This window comes from Dama dama, chromosome 4 (assembly GCF_033118175.1).
Source record: "Dama dama isolate Ldn47 chromosome 4, ASM3311817v1, whole genome shotgun sequence".
Lineage (NCBI taxonomy): Eukaryota > Metazoa > Chordata > Mammalia > Artiodactyla > Cervidae > Dama > Dama dama.
Window position 1 is genome coordinate 71,421,836 of NC_083684.1, and position 10,726 is coordinate 71,432,561.

The following is a 10,726-nucleotide window of genomic DNA, read 5'->3' on the forward strand; positions in this document are numbered from 1 at the left end:
ATATCAAAGAAGATATTTATCTGGCAAATGAAAACAAAAATGTCCAACATCATGAATTAGTAGGGAAATGCAATCAGATAATAGTCTCCACACTTTTTAAACAGATAATATTCAAAATACTCACCATACCAACCAACTACTGGTGAGGAATATAGGGGAACTGAATACTGTCAAGGGGAATGCAAATGGGTAGTTATTCATTTTAGAATATGAAACCAAGTGTTCAGATAAAGCATTTTATTTACTTGTTTGTTTACTTGTGGCAGGCGAACTGGAAACAAACCACAAAACCCCATCCTTTAACAGATGAATGGATAAATAGTTAAATGATGGTTTATCCAAATAATATATTTATCAGAAAAAAATTATTTACACTGGCAACTTGGATGATTTTTTTTATTTATTCGTTTATTTGACTGCACCAGGTCTTAGTTGCAGCACGTGGGATCTAGTTCCCTGACCAGGGATTGAACCTGGGCCCCCTGCATTGGGAGCTCAGAGTTTTAACCCCTGGGCCAGCAGGGAAGTCCCACTTGGATGATTTTTAAAGTAACTATGCATGTACAAAGAAAATGACAAATAAAAAAGTAAACAATAACACTCCAATGATATTAAAGTTCTGGAAAACACTGAGTTACTGAATTGGAGATGTACCCACAGGCCATCTCCACACTAGGGGTGTGCACACAGATGGCATTCAACTTACAGTTGAGGAGTCCCTTACAGAACCAGCTCAGTAAGATGTATTAACTAAGGAGACAGTTCATTTGCTTCTCATCTCACTTGAAGGCCTTTCTCTAGTATGAGCATACTGGTGACAAATGAGGTTAGACCTTTGGCTCAAAGCTTTGTCACATTCACTATACACACAGGGGCTCTATGGGTAGTGATGGATGTTTGTTATGATGATGGTTCCATGCATGGTTGAAATTTATCAAGTTGGACAATTTAGGGATGTTCTATTCAGTGCAGACCAATTATACATAAGCTCAATTAAATCTGGATAAAAATTGGCTTCACATAAAAATATGAATCTTTTTGGAAAAGGAGAACTCTGGCAATCACACCTCAACTCATTATCTCTCTTGGTCTCACGGCAGGGATTCTGTCACAGTAGCAATGAAGACTAGTGAGCAGTCCAAGTTATCCAGGAACTCGGTGTGGGTCCTAAAAATCACATGCCTGGACTACAGGATTTCTGCTGTCATCCCCCACTGTCTGCACTGTGCAGCAATGGCCTTAGATAAACAATTTGCAGATGCTATGTGATGCCAAAACCAGTTCTGTAACACCTGAGAATTTTTGCAAAAACTTTATCATAAACAGCCATGGGAACATTTGTGGATGCAGTTTTAGAAAAGGTGTGTCCCTTCTCGTTTGCTAGTCTCTCAGTTCCTATTAACTCCATGCCTGTTTCTGTAATAAGTATGATTCCCACCCAATGTCTGTAACCTAACACTCAGCAATGCCAGCCCCAAGTTGTGGACATTACGGCATGTGGCTCTGTTATGGCTGGACCTAGGGAACTTCTTCTCTTGAACAATACTGGGGGCATGATGTGACATCCCATGTGAAAAGACAACAACTTATGCAGCTCCAAAAAAAAAAAAAAAAACAAAACACTGGTGCTGCTCAAAAATATCCTCATCTCAGGGTGACCTGAAGACCTACCAAAAATTCTGACATCTGGTCACATTAGTCCCACAGAACCCTGCAGTCTACCCCAGGAGGCCTTGGACAACAATGTAAGTTAGATCAAACTAGACTGAATACTGTTCTCTGCCATTATCATTCCCACTGAAGTACACAAAATTTGGAACACCCACAAAACCTGTCCCTCTTCATCCTTATAGTCCAATGTGGTTCTTAACAGCAGTCTCAAAGTTAACAAAACCAAAGACGCATGTTGTGTTAAACAGTAGTCTTTATTTTTACACAAAGTAGTGCAAAATGAGGCAGTTCCCCAAAGGGTGACTTGGAGCTAGAAAATCCATCCTGAGCATAAAATGATCCAATACCACCAAATAATGTAAACCTCTATGAGCTTCCAGCAGAATCCAGACTGGCAAAGCTGCTTAGGTTGTGTCCTACGCAGTTGACAGGACCTAAGAGCATGACACCACCCAAGTCCTCAGGCCACTTATGCTTCCCTCTAGGGGACAGGACAGCACAAAGGTCTACCTACAGTGGTCTCACTGTATGTGGATCTGCCACTTGGTAGAGGTAAGAAACGCACAATGACATGAGGTCCATCAAGGGGCCTGGGAGGTCACAAAGTACAGCCTAGCTCCTCAAAGTTTCCTAGGAACTGGGTGCCCACAGATTATTTCCACATTAGGGCTGTGCACACAGATGGCATTCAACTTACAGTTGAGAAGTCCTTCACAGAGCCAGTTCAGTAAGATGTATTAACTAAGACAATAGCTCATTTGCGTCTCTCATCTCATTTGAAGGACTTTCTCTAATATGAGCTTACTGGTGACAAAAGAGGTTAGACCTTCAGCTCAAAGCTTTGTTACATTCACTACACACATAGGGTCTCTATGGGCTGTTAGGTTCTGGTGCTCAGTTAGAGCACACATTTGACAGAAAATATTCCCCCACTTGCTGTGCTGGTGCTGCACTTCTGTGGTGTGAACCTTTTGGTGTTAATTAAGTTGAGTGCTTTGGCTAAAGACTTCTCCACATTTACTGCACTTGTGTGGTTTTTCTCTGTTGTGAACTCAGATGCATAGAGTAGAGTAGAGCTTTGGCTAAAACATTTCCTACATTCACTGCACTGTCTTTGCTCAAGTATGAATTTTGTAGTGGACTTTAAGGTGGGAGCTATGCTTAAAGAACTTTCCACATTCACTACACTTGTAAGCCTTTCTCCAGTGTGAACTCTTCTATGTTTACTGAGGCTGGATATGAACCTAAAAACTTTTCCACATTCACTGCATTCATAAAGCCTGTCTCCAGTGTGGACTCTCTGGTGCTGAACAGGTTTGCTTTTAGTGGTGAAGCTTTTCCCACATTCACTACACTCATATGGCTTGGCTCCAGTGTGAGTTCTCTGGTGTACAACAAGTTGGGAGCTTTGGCTAAATAGCTTTTTACACTCTCTACCTTCATAAGGCTTTTCTCTTGTATGAATTCTTGTATGTATAACAAGGCTGGAATTACATCTAAAGACTTTCCCACATTCACTGCACTTGTAAGGCCTTTCTCCAGTGTGGATTTTCTGGTGCTTAAAAAGTATGGGTTTACAGGTAAAGGTTTTCCCACATTCGCAAGCACTCGTAAGGCCTCTCACCAGTTTGGACTCTCTGATGCTAAGTCTGTATTTGTGACAGAAGGATTTCCCACATTCACTGCACTTGTAAGGTCTTTCTCCAGTGTAAATTCGCTGGTGCCACACAAGTACATGTTTGTCACTAAAAGCTTTCCCACATTCACTGCACCCATAAGGCCTTTCTCTAGTGTGGACATTCCAGTGCTAAACAAGTATATATTTATAGCTGAAGGCTTTCCCACATTCAGCATATTCATAAGGCCTCTCTCCAGTGTGGACTCTCTGGTGCTGAGCAAGCTTGGACTTCCGGGAGGTCTTCCCACATTTGTGGCACTTATGCTGCCTTTGTCCATTGAGAAAGCTCCAAAAACTCAGTGTCCTTTTGCAGTTTAATCTAGTCCTGGAAATAGTGAGAGATACCAGGGAAATCCTTCCTAGCCTCACAGCACATAAAAGCCTTCCCCAGTGCATGGACTGTGCATCTCTTCATAAAGGCCTTACCCACGCCTCTTCTAAAGAGTTTATCTCCATTGTTCTGCTGAAATTTCACACCTGCCCCACAGAGGATCTGGCCAGAGTTTACTCCCAGGTCCTCAGCTACACACACACCACCTTCTACATTCAGGCTACACATCTCCCAGGGAGAGGTCTTCTGGGTGGAGAGGTCTATCTTTGAGGTATTTCTCTGTGGCACTTCTACAGAAACATTCTGCTCTGAAGTTCTCTGCTTGACCTTTATTCCATGCCAATAACTTGAAACTAGAGACATGAAGAGGAATTTCACATAGATTTTGGTAGCCCCATCACACATATGTGTCTGACACAGAAGGAATGTGGGACTATTTTGAGGACAAGGAAGCTCAGACAGGTTAGAAAAGCACTGCTGCGCAATAATGGACCTCTCCACAAGACAGTCTGACAGCAACAGCCAAGTGGACACCACAAATAGTGACCACATTGGTTCCCAATAATTCCTGGTCAGTCAGGCTCCAGGAAATGTCAACTGGATTGAGGCAGAACCTGGAGCACAGAGATGCAGGGGTCAACTGAGTCAAACTAGCAGTGAGTGGCTGAGAACCCAGTGAATTCATTCCAAGTCTTTTGACTTAGAAAATCTTCATTGAGAAAACTTCAGAGCTGCTGGTATTGGGGCTGCCTGTGAAAGGAGGTGGTACACACATTCACTCAGCCTTAGCACCCACAAAACAGAGGACAGGGAAGCAGTATCAGACATGCAACCACTGTCAAGCTGTGAACAGAACAGACTTGACCTTGGAAAAAAGGGGAAAGTCAGAGACCTGCCCAGGATGCTGGGACAGGGGTGAGGGCCTTACTCAAGGATGCAACCAGTACAAAGGTCTCCAGCATGACATCATGGTACAGGCATCTCTGGGCCTCATCAAGGAGCCTCAATTCCTCCTGGAAAAAGTACACAGCCACATCCCCAAAGGTCATAGGGCCCTCTGATGATGGGAAGAGATGTGTGCATAAGCAGCCTCTCTCCCCAGGACCCCATAATCAATCAACCCCAGCCCACTCTAACTCTGGGATCATCATCCTCCCATTTCCTAACATAGAGGGGAGTGGTACCCAAAACACTTCATTCTTCCTTGCACACTAGGTACAATTCTCAGTGACAACAGGCAGGTTGATAGACAGAGGCTATCTGTGTGGTGGGCCTGGCATGCAGGGCCCCTTCCTTTTCTTGTAAAACAACAGTCACAGTTCCCAGGATCATGTCTTCCAGACATACAGGAACTTAGGCCCACCTTTCTCTCAGACTCCTAGTACCTCAGGAAGTTAGTTCACACACCTTCCCCCAAGTAGATCACTCAGTGCACTATATATCTGACCCTCATCACCGCCACCTGGTTCACAAAATTGGCATATCTCCTGCTTCCTCTCATCCCCTTCTGAACATTCAGAAAGTGCCTGACAAATACAACACAACCCCACTGTATAGCCACTTTCCACTGGCAGCTCCCTAGCCCTGTTCTGAAGGATCCCCCACTAAACCTCGTTCTTGACTTTATCCTCAGTCACAACATGCAGATCTAAATACCCCTGGTCAGGTTCCACTTCCATACTGCAAATTATGTCTCTTCAACAGTTACAATCTTTGTTCACATAACAATCATTCAAAATCCACACCCAGTTGACAGATCTTGAGTAAACTAATCTGACATCCTATCATAAACTCCCCAAATTCCACCACAAAAACCTAGTGAGTATACAGGAGGATTAATAAGCACCAGCCTGACTTTGGTATCACTTCATCTCCTTTTTTGCTTTTCTTCTGCATCAATTTCATAACCACTATCCCATAAATACCTGGACCCCATGCTGGACTTTCCCTCCCCCTATCTTCCTGCTGATGACCTTTGTAACAGCCCCCCACCTTCCCTTGTCCCCTAATGGCATCATGAAGACTCCCCAGCACTCTGGGTCTGCAAGTTCACCCATCCACGGTTCTCCTATACTTGGGAGTCACTGAAACATCTGAGATTCAACACAAGACCCAATTCCTAACAGTCTCACAGAAAGGGACTCTGCTTGCTGACTCCCCCATCTCAGCTGATAGCACTGCCACCCTTTCAGATGTAAAGGGAAAATACCTTTGGAGTCATCTGTGACTCACTCCACATCATAAAATCTAGTCCACTGTTAAAACTTTAAAAACAAATTCAGGAGCCAAATATTTCTCCTACCTCCATATCTATCACTCTGGTCTAGGCAAAACTACTGCTAATCTGGATGACTACAATAGCCTCCTTGCTATCTGCCTGTCTTCCTCTTCCCCAGTCTATTGTGTACTCTGCAGCCAGAGGCAGTCTCTTTAAACCTAAGTCACATCACTTTTCCCCTCTATACCAAAAATTCCACATCTGCCATTATTCTCAGAAGAGAAACCCAACTTCTCAGGCTACCAGTTTATGCCTGACTCTGGCCCTCTTGCTCTCTGTTCTTACCAGACATTAACAAAGACCTACAAGTCCTAAAGCATTCCCACCTCTATCATAAGCTCAAGCATTTGTATGGACTACCCCTGTACCTAAGACAACTTTTCACATCTCAGTCCACTGGCTGCCAAAAATGGGAATCCCTTCATATAACCTCTGGCCTGGACTTGGAAATCTGTACTTAGGGTTTCTCTAGGGTCTCCAGACACCAGGTCCAGGAAGAGTAGCAGCAAACACTTCCAGAACATCTGACACTCCTCAGTGAAGAGTCCATAAAAGGTTCTGCTGAATGTGAAACCTATGAGAAGAGCAGGGCCATGCAACTTTAATTTCCATCAGCAACATAGTCAAAAAAGAATATCAATGAGTGAAACATTTTATATTTAAGGCAAAGAGAAATACTTAAGGATAAAATTAAGCATGTAAAAGATGACAGAAAATATTATAGAGTTCTGCCATAAAGTAATATGGATTTCTTGAGAAAAGGCTTCCCAGAAGTGGAAAATACAAGTGAAAAGTCTATCCGAGTCATGTGCAGTGTGTTTGAGTACCACGTATGAGGGTAGTGTAACTGCAGTTCAATGAGACAAAATGAAAGCAATCATGTTGGTGAGGAAATGGTTGTGGCAGGTCATATAACATTATTATACCCTGGGCTATAAATATCAAAATTAAGTCTCTATGTACAGCTCTGACACCTCCATTTGATTTCCTTGTTTCTCCCTTGTCAATAATACATTTTTCTCTTCTTCTCGCTTGTAGTTGGCCACAACAGGTGACCAGGAGTTCTTATACTTCCCCTTGAAAGTTTACTTTGGTTATGTTAGGTAGTTAGAATAGGAAAAAGGAGTCCAGAATGCTGGTGGCTAAAACACGAAGAAGGGAAAAGCCTATGAAAATAGAACAAAGGAAGGTCTGAGGACAGGAGTGAGAACCTCAGGCAAAGCAAACAGCCCTCCTGGCTAGCCCAATTAAAGCCTGTGAAAATAGAACAAGGGAAGGTCTGAGGACAGGAGTGAGAACCTCAGGCAAAGCAAACAGCCCTCCTGGCTAGCCCAATTTACATAGAGCAGGCTGAGGGGGAGGAGAAAAAACATTTCAAAAGAGGAGCCAAAATTGAACACCTGGCTTCTATTCTCTTCGTGTCTTTTGGGTTGGCCTGCTCTCACGCCTTGAGGATGTATTTTTCTTTGCTTGTCAAATAAAACTGAGTTGTAACACCAAGCTGTAACGCTGATCCATCCATCGCTTCAAATTTTTGCTGTGGCAAGACAGAACCGAGGAAATTACACATTTCCCCCAACAGTTATGTTAAAAATTGTTAGATATAAAATTTCAGCTTACATAATTCATATATTAAACTCTGATTTGAAGTTATTATTACATTATACAACAGAATTAAACAACATGTACTTTTTATTTATATTTTGATAAATTTATATGGGTTTTTTTCCACCAATGATCAGAGAGATCACTTGTAAATGTTCTTGGATTCTAAAACATCTTGATATGGAGTCAAAGCCTTATAACTTATTACCCTTAAAATGATTCACTCTGTTCCCCTTATAACAAATATTTTAACAAGATATCTTCATCATTTTCTCTTCCGATACCACCAGAGTAAAGACTTAAATAACTTATAAATGATAAATATTAGAAGAGTACAATGACTGAAAAAACAAAAACTCTCTAAGTGGGTGTGTAATGTAAAACTGTAAATGTATGTAGTGCATAATAAGTGTTTAGCAAAATTAACTACAGGTAGATTAAGTATAATCAAGCCATTCAAAGAATTAAGTTAAAATTAGTGACAAGGAATTTAAAAAAATTAGTAACAAGGAATAAAACAAGACTAAAAAGTGTAAACGTTCATTTAAATAAAATAATAATTTTAACATATATACTACACAAATATGTGCTGGGTATATCCCAGAAGACATGGCAGGTATATCTACAGTAGCAATGTTTATAAATACCAAAACAAAACAAAAACAAAAGAAGTTTCAACAGCTGAATTTATAAGGACATTGTCCTCATATGTTCATGCTATAGAATACTGCACAAAAAAGGAAAATAAGTGAATAGCTATGAAAACACGGATAAAGTCATGCCAAGTTGTGCAAATGAGGAAAACACATCATATTTATGTGATTCCACTCAGAAAAGAATTTTAAAACAATGGAGTGACAGTAAGCCATAGTCCTTGAATAATTTCCACATAGCTGGCAAAATTATCAAGAAAAGCAAGGAAATGCTTCCATGAAAGAAAAGAGATAATACTTTAACTTTTGGGGGATGGGATAATCATTTTAGAAGAACACCCACATTTATGCAGCTTCCAGGATCCTATTTATACTGCATTTCTTTTTCGTTTTTTAAATTTGGCTGCATCAGGTCTTAACTGCCACACTAGGGATCTTTACTGCCTTATGCAGGATCTTTTCCATATGGTTCAGGAACTCTTGAGTTACCTCATGTGGGCTCAGTAGCTGTGGCTCATGGGCTTAGTTGCTCTGAGGCATGTGGGATCTTAGTTCCCTGTGTGTATGTGTGCTAAGTTGCTTCAGTCGTGTGGACTCTTTGTAACCCCACGGACAGTAGACTGCCAGGCTCCTCTGTCCATTGGATTCTCAAGGTAAGAATACTGGAGTGGGTTGCCATGCCCTTCTACGGGGGATCTTCCAGACTCAGGGATCAAACTTGGGCCTTCCACATTGCAGGCAGATTCTTTACCATCTGAGCCACCAGGGAAGCCTCCTAATTTCCTGACCAGGAATCAAACCCTCGACCCCTGCATTGCAAGGCAGACAACTTACCACTGGACCACCAGGAAAGTCCCTATATCGAATTTCTTGGCTTGAGAAGAGAATGAATATTAGAGCTGCTTATTCAACTTTACTAGGAGGTTCTCTGCAATTTTTTTCTATACACCTCATATTTCTATATGTGGAAAACCAACCGTTTTCCAAACCAACCAACCGGAAACAATAAATAGAAATATATGACACTTGTAAGAAAACACTGTTAAGGACAAAGGTACCACAGAATGGTAAGACTTGACTGAGGGGCTTCCCTGGTGGTCCTGTAACTAGGACTCTGAGCTCCCAATGTAGGGGTCCCTGGTTGGATCCAAGGTCAGGATCCCAGCCACATGACTCAACCTGTATGCCGCAAAGAAGACCTGGCGCATCCAAATATATGAATAAAGAGAAAATATTTTTTAAAAATGAAGAGTTGAAAGTGAAGCCATTCAGTCGTGTCCGATTCTTTGCCACCCCATGGACTGTAGACTGCCAGGCTCCTCCGTCCATGGGATTTTCCAGGCAAGAAAACTGGAGCGGGTTGTCATTTCCTTCTCCAGGGGATCTTCCAGACCAGAAGATCGAACCTGGGTCTCTGGCATTGCAAGCCAACTCTACCGTCTGAGCCACCAGAGGGCTTCCTCAATGGCTCAATGGTAGAGTCCGAGTCCACCTGCCAATGCAGGAGGCATGGGTTCCATCCCTGATCCGGAAGATCCCACAGGCTGTGGAGCAACTAAGCCTCTGTGTCACAAATAATTAGCCTGTGCTCTAAAGCCGGAGAGCCACAACTACTGAGCCCACGTCCTAGAGCCCCGGCTCCGCAATGAGAAGCGCGAGCTCCACAACAGAGTAGACCCCACTCTCTGCCCTTAGAGAAAGGCCAGCGCAGCAACAGCAAAATAAAAGTATTGGGGGAAAAAACAAAAACAAAAACACAATACTTGCTGAGGGGCCCAGAGGTCAAAGCATTTACCTCAATCGTACTCATCAACGCAGCCGTCCCAGCCGAGTCTGTAGGCGAAGGAGGGGCCCGGGCACGGCGGCTCCCGTTCCAGCCCGGAGACAGATTCTGGCCGAATGGAGCCCACGCCGAGCCTTAGACCCGCCTCAGAACAGCTGTACCAGCGCCCACCCAGCTCGCTATACCTCAAGGCGGCCCAGGGTTCCCAAGATCCCCACCAGGGAGCTGATTTCACCAAATGTCAACTGAGTTCACAGAAAGTCGCTTACGGTTGACGCCGGAAGGTCCGCCCAGACGCGGTCCTCTAGAACCAAAGTGCCTCTCTTCTGATCCTTCATTGGTTCTGCGCTGCAGGAGGCGGCGCACTGCCTTCCGGGTAATGTAGTTTACGGAGTTTCAGGTCCTGGCAAGGGGCGGGGCTGCCCACCTCTGGGACAGCTCAGCCTCAATCACAGGGCACCTCAATAAGGGGTGTCCCTAGGCTCTGAGTACTGGGGTGGGGCTTCACGCGTCTTAAAGGCGATGCATCCAGATTTGCGTGTAATATACTCTGTGCTGATCACGACAGGTACAGAGACAGTATTTCAGATGGTCCCCAAACCTACAAAACCAAGTAGGCACAAGATACCAGGCTGTATCGTGGGGACGACAGAGGATGAGATGGTTGGATGGCATCACCGACTCAATGGACATGAGTTTGAGCAAGCTCTGCAAGATGTTCAAGGAC

The 10,726-nt window shown here is 43.4% G+C and overlaps 1 pseudogene; it reads right to left on the minus strand.

The window, feature by feature from the left end:
• Positions 1-1,964: 1,964 nt before the first annotated feature.
• On the minus strand, positions 1,965-10,672 carry LOC133054969 (zinc finger protein 551-like; annotated as a pseudogene).
• Between the last annotated feature and the right edge of the window lie 54 nt (positions 10,673-10,726).